The sequence below is a fragment of the Orycteropus afer genome, unplaced genomic scaffold, assembly GCF_000298275.1.
Source record: "Orycteropus afer afer isolate SDZICR_OR568_19922 unplaced genomic scaffold, OryAfe1.0 scaffold00107, whole genome shotgun sequence".
In the NCBI taxonomy this organism is placed as follows: domain Eukaryota; kingdom Metazoa; phylum Chordata; class Mammalia; order Tubulidentata; family Orycteropodidae; genus Orycteropus; species Orycteropus afer.
The window spans coordinates 9,632,455-9,642,390 of NW_006921694.1; the positions used below are offsets into that span (position 1 = coordinate 9,632,455).

Sequence of the window (9,936 nt, forward strand, 5' to 3'; positions counted from 1 at the left end):
ACTGCCAGTCCCATGGCAGCCTCACAATACTTGCTGTCCCTGACCCCATGATTGCAGCCATTGTGTCAATCCATCTTGTTGAGGGCTTTCCTCTTTTTGGTTGACCTTCCACTTTACCAAGCATGATATCCTTCCCCAGGGAATGATCCCTCTGACAACATGACCAAAGTAGGTAAGATGAAGTATGGCCATTCTCACTTCCAAGGAGCATTCCAGCTGCACTTCCTCCAGGACAGATTTGTTAGTTCTTTTGGCAGTCCATGATACTTTCAGTATTCTTCACCAACACCACAACTGAAAAGCATCAATTCTTCCTTGGTCTTCCTTATTCATTGTCCAGCTCTCACATGCATATGAGGTAACTGAAAATATCATGGCTTGGATTAGGTGCATGTTAGTCTTCAAAGAGACATCTTTGCTCTTCAGCCCTTGAAAGAGATCTTTTGCAGCATATTTGCCCAATGCAATATGTTGTCTGACGTCTTGACTGCTGCTTCCTTTGGTGTTGATTGTAGAACCAAGTAGTATGAAATCTTTGACAACTTCAATCTTTCATCATTTATTATGATGCTGTTTATTGGTCCAGTTGTGAGAATTTGCATTTTCTTATTTTGAGATATAATCTGTACTGTAGACTGTAGTTTTTAGTCTTCTTCAGTAAGTGCTTCAAGTCATCTTCACTTTCAGCAAGCAAAGTTGTGTCACCTGCATATTGCAGGTTGTTAATGAGTCTTCCTCCAATCTTAATGCCACATTCTTCTTCATATAGTGCAGCTTCTCAGATTATTTGTTCATCATACAGATATTTAATATTCTTTTCAACACCGTAATTCAAAAGCATCAATTCTACTTTGTGCTTCCTTATTCATTGTCCAGCTTTTGCATGCATATGAAGCAATTAAAAATGCTATGGCGTGGGTCAGGTGCACCTTCACCCTCAAAGTAACATGTTTCGTTTTGAGCAGTTTAAAGAGGTCTTTTAGAGCATATTAACCCAGTGCAATACATCATTTGATTTATTGACTTCTGGTTCCATGGGCATTAATTGTAGATCTAAGTAAAATGATGTCCTTGATAATTTCAGTGTTCTCTCCGCTTATCATGATATTGTTAATTGGTCCAGTTGTGAGGATTTTTGTTTTCTTTATGTTGAGGTGTAATCCATACTGAAGGCTGTAGTCTTTGTTCTTCATCAGTAAGTGCTTCCTCTTGGTTTTCAGCAAGCAAGATTGTGTCATCCGCATATTGCTGGTTGTTAATGAGTCTTCTTCCAATCCTGATGCCATGTTCTTCTTAATATACTTCAGCTTCACAAATTATTTGCTAAGCATACTGATTGAATAAATATGGTGAAAGGATACAAGCCTGCTGCACACCTTTCCTGATGTTAAACCATGCAGTGTCCTCTTGTTCTACTCAACTGACTGTCTCTTGGTCTGTGTATGTGTGCTATGTGTATGAGCACAATTAACTGATCTGGAATTCCCATTCTTTAAATGTTATCAGTCATTTGTTATGATCCTCATAGTCAAATACCTTTGCACTGTCAATCAACACAGGTAAATATCTTTCTGGTATTCTTTGCTTTCAGCCAAGTTCCATCTGACATCAGCAGTGATATCCCTCATTCCATGTCCTCTTCTGAATGCTGCTTGAATTTCTGTCAGTTCTCTGTCGATGTACTACTACAATCATTTTTGGATTATCTTCAGCAAAATTTTACTTGTGTGTGATATTAATGATACTGTTTACTAATGAAAAATTAGAGGAAACAGTATGGGAAGCAAAATCTGAAGACAACAAATTTGTTCATATTTTTAGAGGATATATAAAATATGATGAGTCTTGGTTATTAATTTTCTTCAAGGATAAATGTAGTTGAAAGTGATTTACCCTGGAACACAAGAAAGAATTCCCTGGCTCTTGGGTTAAAAGATAGAATGGCACATCTTGTACATTGGTGATTACATGCATGGTGCAATATGGAGGCTTATCAGGCAAGTCTTATAGATTACTGATTAGATGCCTTGTGCAAAATTTATTCCTTTTTGGCACCCCAAATTCCACTCTTAAAGATTTCTTTTGCTTAGGATTATCAGCTACAAATATGACATGAAATATAGTAGCAGATAAAAGAATAACATATTAAGTAAGACATTAATGGCCATTAATATTTTAGCAATAATTAATCAATTAGAAGGGAAAGGAGAAAGTAAAGGAATGTTTCTGTAGGAGGATATAAAGGAAAGTGCCAGTGAGAGAAACTTTGACCCTGGGCTAGGCTGAACTGGGAGTAGAAGTGATGAGTTATTGGGGGCACATTAGGCTTCTGACCAAGAGGAGCTCAAATGAGATAACAATGCTCCTGAAAATGTAGATGGGCAGCCAGTGAGTGCAAACTGGTTTGTGGCATAATTTGGGGTCTTGATGACTATACTCTCCTCAATCCCATAAACTACGAAAGTAAAGAATCCTGAAGTAGTCCCTCTGCATATGTGTGGGCCAAGGTTCCTTGCCATGGTCCACAAACCACCTGTGTTAGCAGCACATGGGGCATAGTTAGTTAATAGGTACGTTCTTTTTTTCTTTTTCTGTTTTTTACCCATCACTTTTTAAATTTTTATTGTGATTTGGGTGAAATTTTACAGAGCAAATTAATTTTCTATACAGTAGCTCACATATGCTTTGTCTCATGACATTGACAGCAATTTCCTACAATGCAACAGCTCTCTTCCCGCTTCTTCCCCCTAGTTACCTCTTCCCTGTGTCCTTCCCTCCCATGCACTCCTGCCCCCCAAGCTGTCTTCCTGTGCATACACAGCCCTTCTATTCTCCCATGATTGATCTCATCAAGGAGTATATCTAGCTAATGTAAATGTTCAGCTCATATGCCTGTCTTATATTTGGCAGGAAGCCACAAGAGTGCATTCAGTTCCAGACCTGAAGTGCAGCTAGAGGCCATAATCTCCAGGGTTCCACCAGGCTCTATCAGACCAGCAAATCTGATCGCTTTTATTTATTTACTTTTTAAAATAATTTTGAGTTTTGTTCCACATTGTTCTCTCACTCTATCCAGGATATCCTATATAGATCTCCCTCTGAGTGGTTGACAGTGGTAGCAGAGCAACATCTAGTTCTTCTGGTCCCATAGTCAAATAGGCTGAGGCTTGTATGGTGCAACAGTGACTTGGACTAATTGTTTCCATGCATCTTTGGTTTTCTTCATTTTTCTTTGTTCTGGACAAGGAAAGACCCATCATTGCATCCAAATGGCTGCTTGTAAGCTTTTAATATCCCAGTCGCTACTCACCAAAATAGGACGTGGAACAATGTTTTTGTGTAGTATGTTATGCCATTCACACTTGATGTACCCTTCGACCATGGTCCTGAGCCCACAGGTCCAACTACTTGCTCCTTGTGGGTAGCTGGCTGTGACCAAGAAGTGACTACAACCTTGTCCCTTGTCAGCTCTGCTATATACCTGGGAATTCTTGCAAAACATACAGATACACTTTTAGAAACCTTGTTGGCCAACCCTATACATGGTCATGGGCACACTCCCCACTGCCTAAACATACCTGATAATTCAGCCTGTCCAGTCACCTATCTACCTGTAGATCAATGTTTGCCATCACTGACAACACTACTGCATGTGCAAAAGGGTTCATCTTTGTTGTCTGTACCTCCTATGCACTTCTCTATGTCTTGCTCTTCCTCAATGCCACCATGCTGATCACTCACATTTGGTACATTACCCTTCTCATCACCCAAACCAATACTTGTTTCTACCTATCTAGCAGTGTTCCCTTCCCTCCCCTCCCACCCCTGGTAACCAACAAAGAAATTTCCTTCCATATATAAAACTTGCCTTGACTTTTTACAGTAACAGACTAATTTGTCCTTCTATAATTGACTTATTTCACTCAGCATAATGTCCTCCAAATTCATCCACATTATGCAGGGTTTTGCAGTTTCTGTGTTATTCTTTAGGAGCTCTGGTAGCATAGTGCCTTAACTGCTAACCAGAAGGCTGGCGGTTCAAACCCACCAGCTGCTCCTTAGAAGGAAGGTTGGGCAATCTACTTCCGTAGTGATACTGCCTTGGAAACCCAAGGAGGGGTCGTTATGAGTCAGGTCTGACACGAGGGCACATAACCACAACAATAACATGTTATTCTTTAGGGTTGCATAGTATTTCATCATGTGTATGTACCATATTTTGATTATCAGTTCTTCTGTTGATGGGCACTTAGGTTGTTTCCATCTTTTGGCTATTGTAAATAGTGCTGCAATAGACATGGTTGTGCATATATCTGTTCCTGTCCTGGCTCTCACTTCTTTAGGATATACATAGTAATGGGATTGCTAAGTCAAATGGTATTTCTAATTCCAACTTTTTAGAGAATTACCATACTGCTTTCCACAGTGGTTGTATCATTTGACAGTCCCAGCAGCAGTGTATGAGGGTCCCAATCTCTCCCCATCCTCACCAGCTTTGGTATTTTCTGTCTTGTTGAACTTTGCTGCTAGTGCTGGGGCAAAATGGTGTCTCATGGTTGTTTTGATTTGCATCTCTCTAATGGCTAATGATCATGGACATTTCTTCATGTGTTTGTTGGCCGCCTGAATATCCTCTTTGTTGAAGTGTTTATTCATGTCTTCTGCTCATTTTTTAATTGGATTGTTTGTCTTTTTGTTGTTGAAGTATTGGAGTTATCTGTAAATTTTAAAGAGAAGTCCCTTGTCAGATATGTTGTTGCCAAATATTTTTTCACAATCTACAGGTTCTCTTTTAACTCTTTTGGAGAAGTCTGTGGAAGCACATAGAAATTTAATTTTTAGAAGGTCCCATTCATAGTTTATCTTCTGCTGTTTGTGCAGTTTGGGTTATGCTTAATAGTCTATTTATGCCATATATTGTTCTTGTTGTTAGGTGCTGTTGAGTTGTCTCTGACTCATCATAGTGACCCTATGCACAAAAGAATGAAGCACTACCCGGTGCTGTGCCAGCCTCACAATCCCTGCTATACCTAAGCCCATTGTTGCAACCACTGTGTCTATCCATCTCATTGAGGATTTTCTGCTTCTTCATTGACCCTCCAATTACCAAGCATGACATCTTTCTCCAGGGAATAGTTCCTTCTGACAACATGACCAAAGTAGGTGAGACGAAGTCTGGCCATTCTGGCTTCCAAGGAGAATTCTGGCTGCACTTCCTCCAGGACAGATATGTTGGTCCTTTTAGTAGACCCTGGTACTCTTAGCATTCCTCTCCAGCACCACAACTCAAAAGCATCAACTCTTCTTCAATCTTCCTTATATATTGTGCAGCTCTCACATGCATAAAAGGCAGTTGAAAATACCATGGCTTGGGTTAGGTGCACCTTAGTCTTCAAGGAGACTTCTTTGCTCTTCATCACTTGAAAGAGGTCCCTTGCAGTAGATTTGCCCAATGCAATACATCATCTGATATCTTGACTGCTGCCTCCTTTGGTGTTGATTGTAGAGCCAAGTAATATGTCTTTGGCAACTTCAATCTTTTCTCCATCCACTTTAAGCTGTTTATTGGACCAGTTGTGAGTATTTTTGTTTTCTTTATATTGAGGTGTAATCCATACTTCAGATTGTAGTCTTTAATCTTCCTCAGTAAGTGCTTCAAATCATCTTCACTTTCAGCAAGCAGAGTTGTGTCATCGGCATATCTCAGGTTGTTAACGAGTCCTCCTCCAATTCTGATGCCACATTCTTCCTCATATAATTCAGCTTCTCGGATTATTTGCTTAACATACAAGTTGAATAAATATGGTGAAAGGATACATACAACCTTGACACACTCCCTTCTTGATTTTGAACCATGCAGTATTCCTTTGTTCTGTTTGATTGATAGCCTCCTGGTCTGTGTACCAGTTCCTCATGAGTACAATCAAGTGTTCTGGAATTCCCATTCTTCTCAGTGTTATCCACAATTTGTTACGATCCACACAAACAAATGCTTTTGCATAGTCAATACAACATAAGTAAACATCTTTCTGGTATTCTTTGCTTTCAGCTAAGATCCATCTGACATCAACAATGATATCCTTGCTATTCAGAAGTGACTTCTTCTGAATCCAGCTTGCATTTCTGGAAGTTCCCCATCAATATACTGCTGCAACCATTTTTGAATTATCTTCAGTAAGAATTTACTTGCATGTGAGATCAATCATATTGTTTCATAATTTCCACATTCTGTGGGATCACCTTTCTTTGAAATGTGTTACAAATATGCATCTCTTCGAGTCAGATTTTCCAAATCTCTTGACATAGCTAAGTGAGTGCCTCCAGTGCGACATCTGTTGGTTGAAACATCTCAGTGCATATTCTGTCAATTCCTGCAGCCTTGTTCTTCACCAGTTCCTTCAGCACAGCTTCCACTTCTTCCTTCAATACCATTGGTTCTTGATCAATGCCACCTCCTGAAATGGATTAAAATTTACCAGTTCTTTTTGGTGCAATAACTCTGTGTATTCCTTCCATCTTCTTTTGATGCTTTCTGCATCATTCAATATATTGCCCATAGAATCTTTCAATTTTGCAACTCGAGGCTTATATTTTTTTCCTCAGTTCTTTCAGCTTGAGAAATGCTAAGTGTGTTCTTCCCTAACTCCATGCCTTTGCATTATAGTATTTGGCTTTCTCTGCTCAAGCTGCTCTTTGAAATCTTCTGTTCAACTCTTTTATCTTGTCATTTATTTCATTTGCTTTAGCTACTCTCCACTCAAGGTCAAAGTCTCTTCTGATGTCCATTTTGGTCTTTTCTTCCTTTCTTGTCTTTTTAATGACATCTTGCTTTCTTCATGGATACTGTTCTTGATGTCATTCCACAATTCCTCTGGTTTTTGGTCATTGATGTTCAGTCCATCAAATCTATTGTTTCAGTGGTCTCTAAATTCAGGAAGGATATTATCAAGGCATATTTTGGCTGTTGTGAACTTGTTTTAATTGTCTTCAACTTCAACTTGAATGTGCATGTGAGCAGTTGATGGTCTGTTCGACAATCAGCTCCTGGATTTGTTTTGGTCGAAGATAGTGAACTTCTCCATCATCTCTTGCCACAGATGTAGTCAGTCTGATACCATTGTATTCCATCTAGTGAAGACCATGTGGATAGTTATAGCTTATGTTGTTGAACAAAGGTATTTGCAATGAGTAAGTCATTGGTCTTGCATAATTCTCTCATGTGATCTTCAGCATTATTCCTATCACCAAGGCCATATTTTGCATCTACCAGTAACTCTTCTTTATTTCCAACTTTGCATTCCAGTTATCAGTGATAATTAACACATCTTGGTGGCATGTGAGGTCAATTTCCATCTGCAGAAGTTGGTAGAAATCTTCAATTTCCTCATTTTTGGCTTTGGTGGTTGGTACATAAATTTGGATAATAGTAGTATTATTAACTGGTCTTCCTTGTAGGTGTATGGATATTATCCTATCACTGATAGCATTGTACTTCAGGACAGATCTTGAAACAGTCTTTGTGACCATGAATGTCACACCATTCCTCTTCAATTTGTCATTCAGTCATATGATTTTCTGATTCAAAATGGCCAAAACTAGTCCATTTCAGCTCACTAATGCCTAGGATATCGATCATTATGCATTCCATTTCATTTTTGACAACTTCCTATTTTGCTAGATTCATACTTTGTACTTTCCGTGTTCCAATTATTAATGGATGTTTGCATCTGTTTCTGTTAATTTTGAGTCATGCCACATCAGCCAGTGGAGGTCCTGAAAGCTTTACTCTATCCATATCATTAAGGTCATCTCTACTCTGAGGAGTCAGATCTTCCTTAGTCAAATTTTGATTGTCTTCCGACCTGATAGGCTCATCTTCTGGCACTATGTTGGACCATGTTTCAGAGCTGTTCATAAAGTTCTCTAGTAATATATCAAACAATTTCACTACTATTTATAAGATTTTGACTGGCCAATTCTTTGAGAAGTGGATGGCCTCTTTCTTCTTCCGAGTTTGTCTAAGCCTGGAAGCTCTGCTGAAACTTGTCCACCATGGGTATTGTTGCTGGCATTTTGCAATATGGTGGCATAGCTTCCAGCCTCACAGCAACATGTAAGCCACCACAGGATGACAAACTGACAAACAAGTTCATATCCCTTAGTTGTTCTTAACCTCTCTGACCTGCCTACTTCAGGCCTTGACCTTAATATGTAGCCACACCCAAGTGAAAAGCACCCTCCAAGCCCTGGGCCCAGCAACTTCAGGCCCTGTCCTTAATATAGAGTCACCCCCAAGTGAAAAGCAGCTTCCATACCCCAGGCCAGCCTACCTCAGGACCTGACCTTAATATAGAGCCATATCCAAGGGAAAAGCAGCCCCTAGCCCCAGGATGCCATATATTAGGGCACCTAAATTTTCCCCTAGTTTTTCCTTAAGGAACTTTATAGTTTTAGGTTTCACATTTAAGTCTTTGATCCATCTGGAGTTAGTTTTTGTGTATGGTGGAAGTACAGATCTTGCTTCATTTTTTTGCAAATGGATATCCAGTTTTGCCAGCACCATTTGTTAAACAGACAATCTCTTCTCCATTTACAGACAATCTCTTCCTCATTTAATAGATTTCAGCCTTTTGTCAGTGATTAACTGACCATAGGTCAATGGATCTATTTCTGGGTTCTCAATTCTATTCCATTGGTCTATGTTTCTGTCATTGTACCAATACTAGACAGTTTTGACTACTGTGGGTATGTAGTAGGTTTTGAGGTCCGGAAGTCTGAGACCTCCTACTTTGTTCTTCTTCAACAGTGCTTTGCTTATCCGAGGTGTCTTTCCTTTCCATATAAAGTTAGTGATTGTTTTTTCCATATCCTTAAGGAATATTGATAGGATGTGGATTGGGATTATATTGAATGTATAGATTGCTTTGGGTAGAATTGACATTTTCACAATGTTCAACCTTGTTAGTCACAAGTGTGGTATGTTCTTCTATTTATGTAGATCTCTTATGGTTTCTTGAAGTAGAGTTTTATAGTTTTCTTTGTACAGGTCTTTTTTATTTTATTTTTTGGTAGCTATTGTAAATGGTATTGATTTCCTTATTTCTTTTTCAGCAATCTCTTTGCTGGTGTAGAGGAATCCAACTGATTTGTGGATGTTGATCTTGTATCCTGCCATAATGCTAAATCTCTTAATTAGTTCCAGTAGTTTTTTTTTTTTTTTACTGAGTCTCTTGGATTTTCTGTGTATAGGATCATATCATCAGCAAATAAGGATAGTTTGACTTCTTCCTTACCAATTTGGATGCCATATTTCCCTTTCAGCCTTACTGCTGTGGCTTGGACTTCCAATACAGTGTTGAATAGAAGTGGTGACAGAGGATATCCTTGTCTGGTTCCTGTTCACAAGGGGAATGGTTTTAGTCTCTCTCCATTGAGAATAATGTTAGTGTTGGTTTTGCATAGATGCCCTTTATTATGTTGAGGAATGTCCCTTCTATTCCTGTTTTGCTGAGTGTTTTGATCAAAAGGAATGGGTGTTGGATTTTATCAAATGCCTTTTCTGAGTTGATTGATATGATCATGTGGTTCTTTTCCTTAGTTTTATTTATGTGATAGGAGCTCTGGTAGCATAGTGCCTAAGGCACTTGACTGCTAACCAGAAGGCTGGCGGTGCAAATCCAACAGCCACTCCTTCAAAGGAAGATGGGGCAGTTTACTTCCATAGTGATACTGCCTCAGAAATCCAAGGAGGGGTCGCTATGAGTCAGGTCCGACTTGACGGCACATAACAATAACAACAATTTATGTGATGGAAGATGTTGATTGTTTTTCTAATGTTGAACCATCCTTGGATACCTGATATGAACCCAGCTTGGTCATTATGTATTATTTTTTTGATATGTTATTGAAGTATATTGGCTAGAATTTTGTTAAAAA

The 9,936-nt window shown here is 39.0% G+C and overlaps 1 protein-coding gene across 1 annotated transcript in view; it reads left to right on the plus strand.

The window, feature by feature from the left end:
- Positions 1-9,936, plus strand: part of ATG10 (autophagy related 10) — a 605,094-nt gene that overhangs the window by 359,003 nt on the left and 236,155 nt on the right. The window lies entirely within an intron of this gene.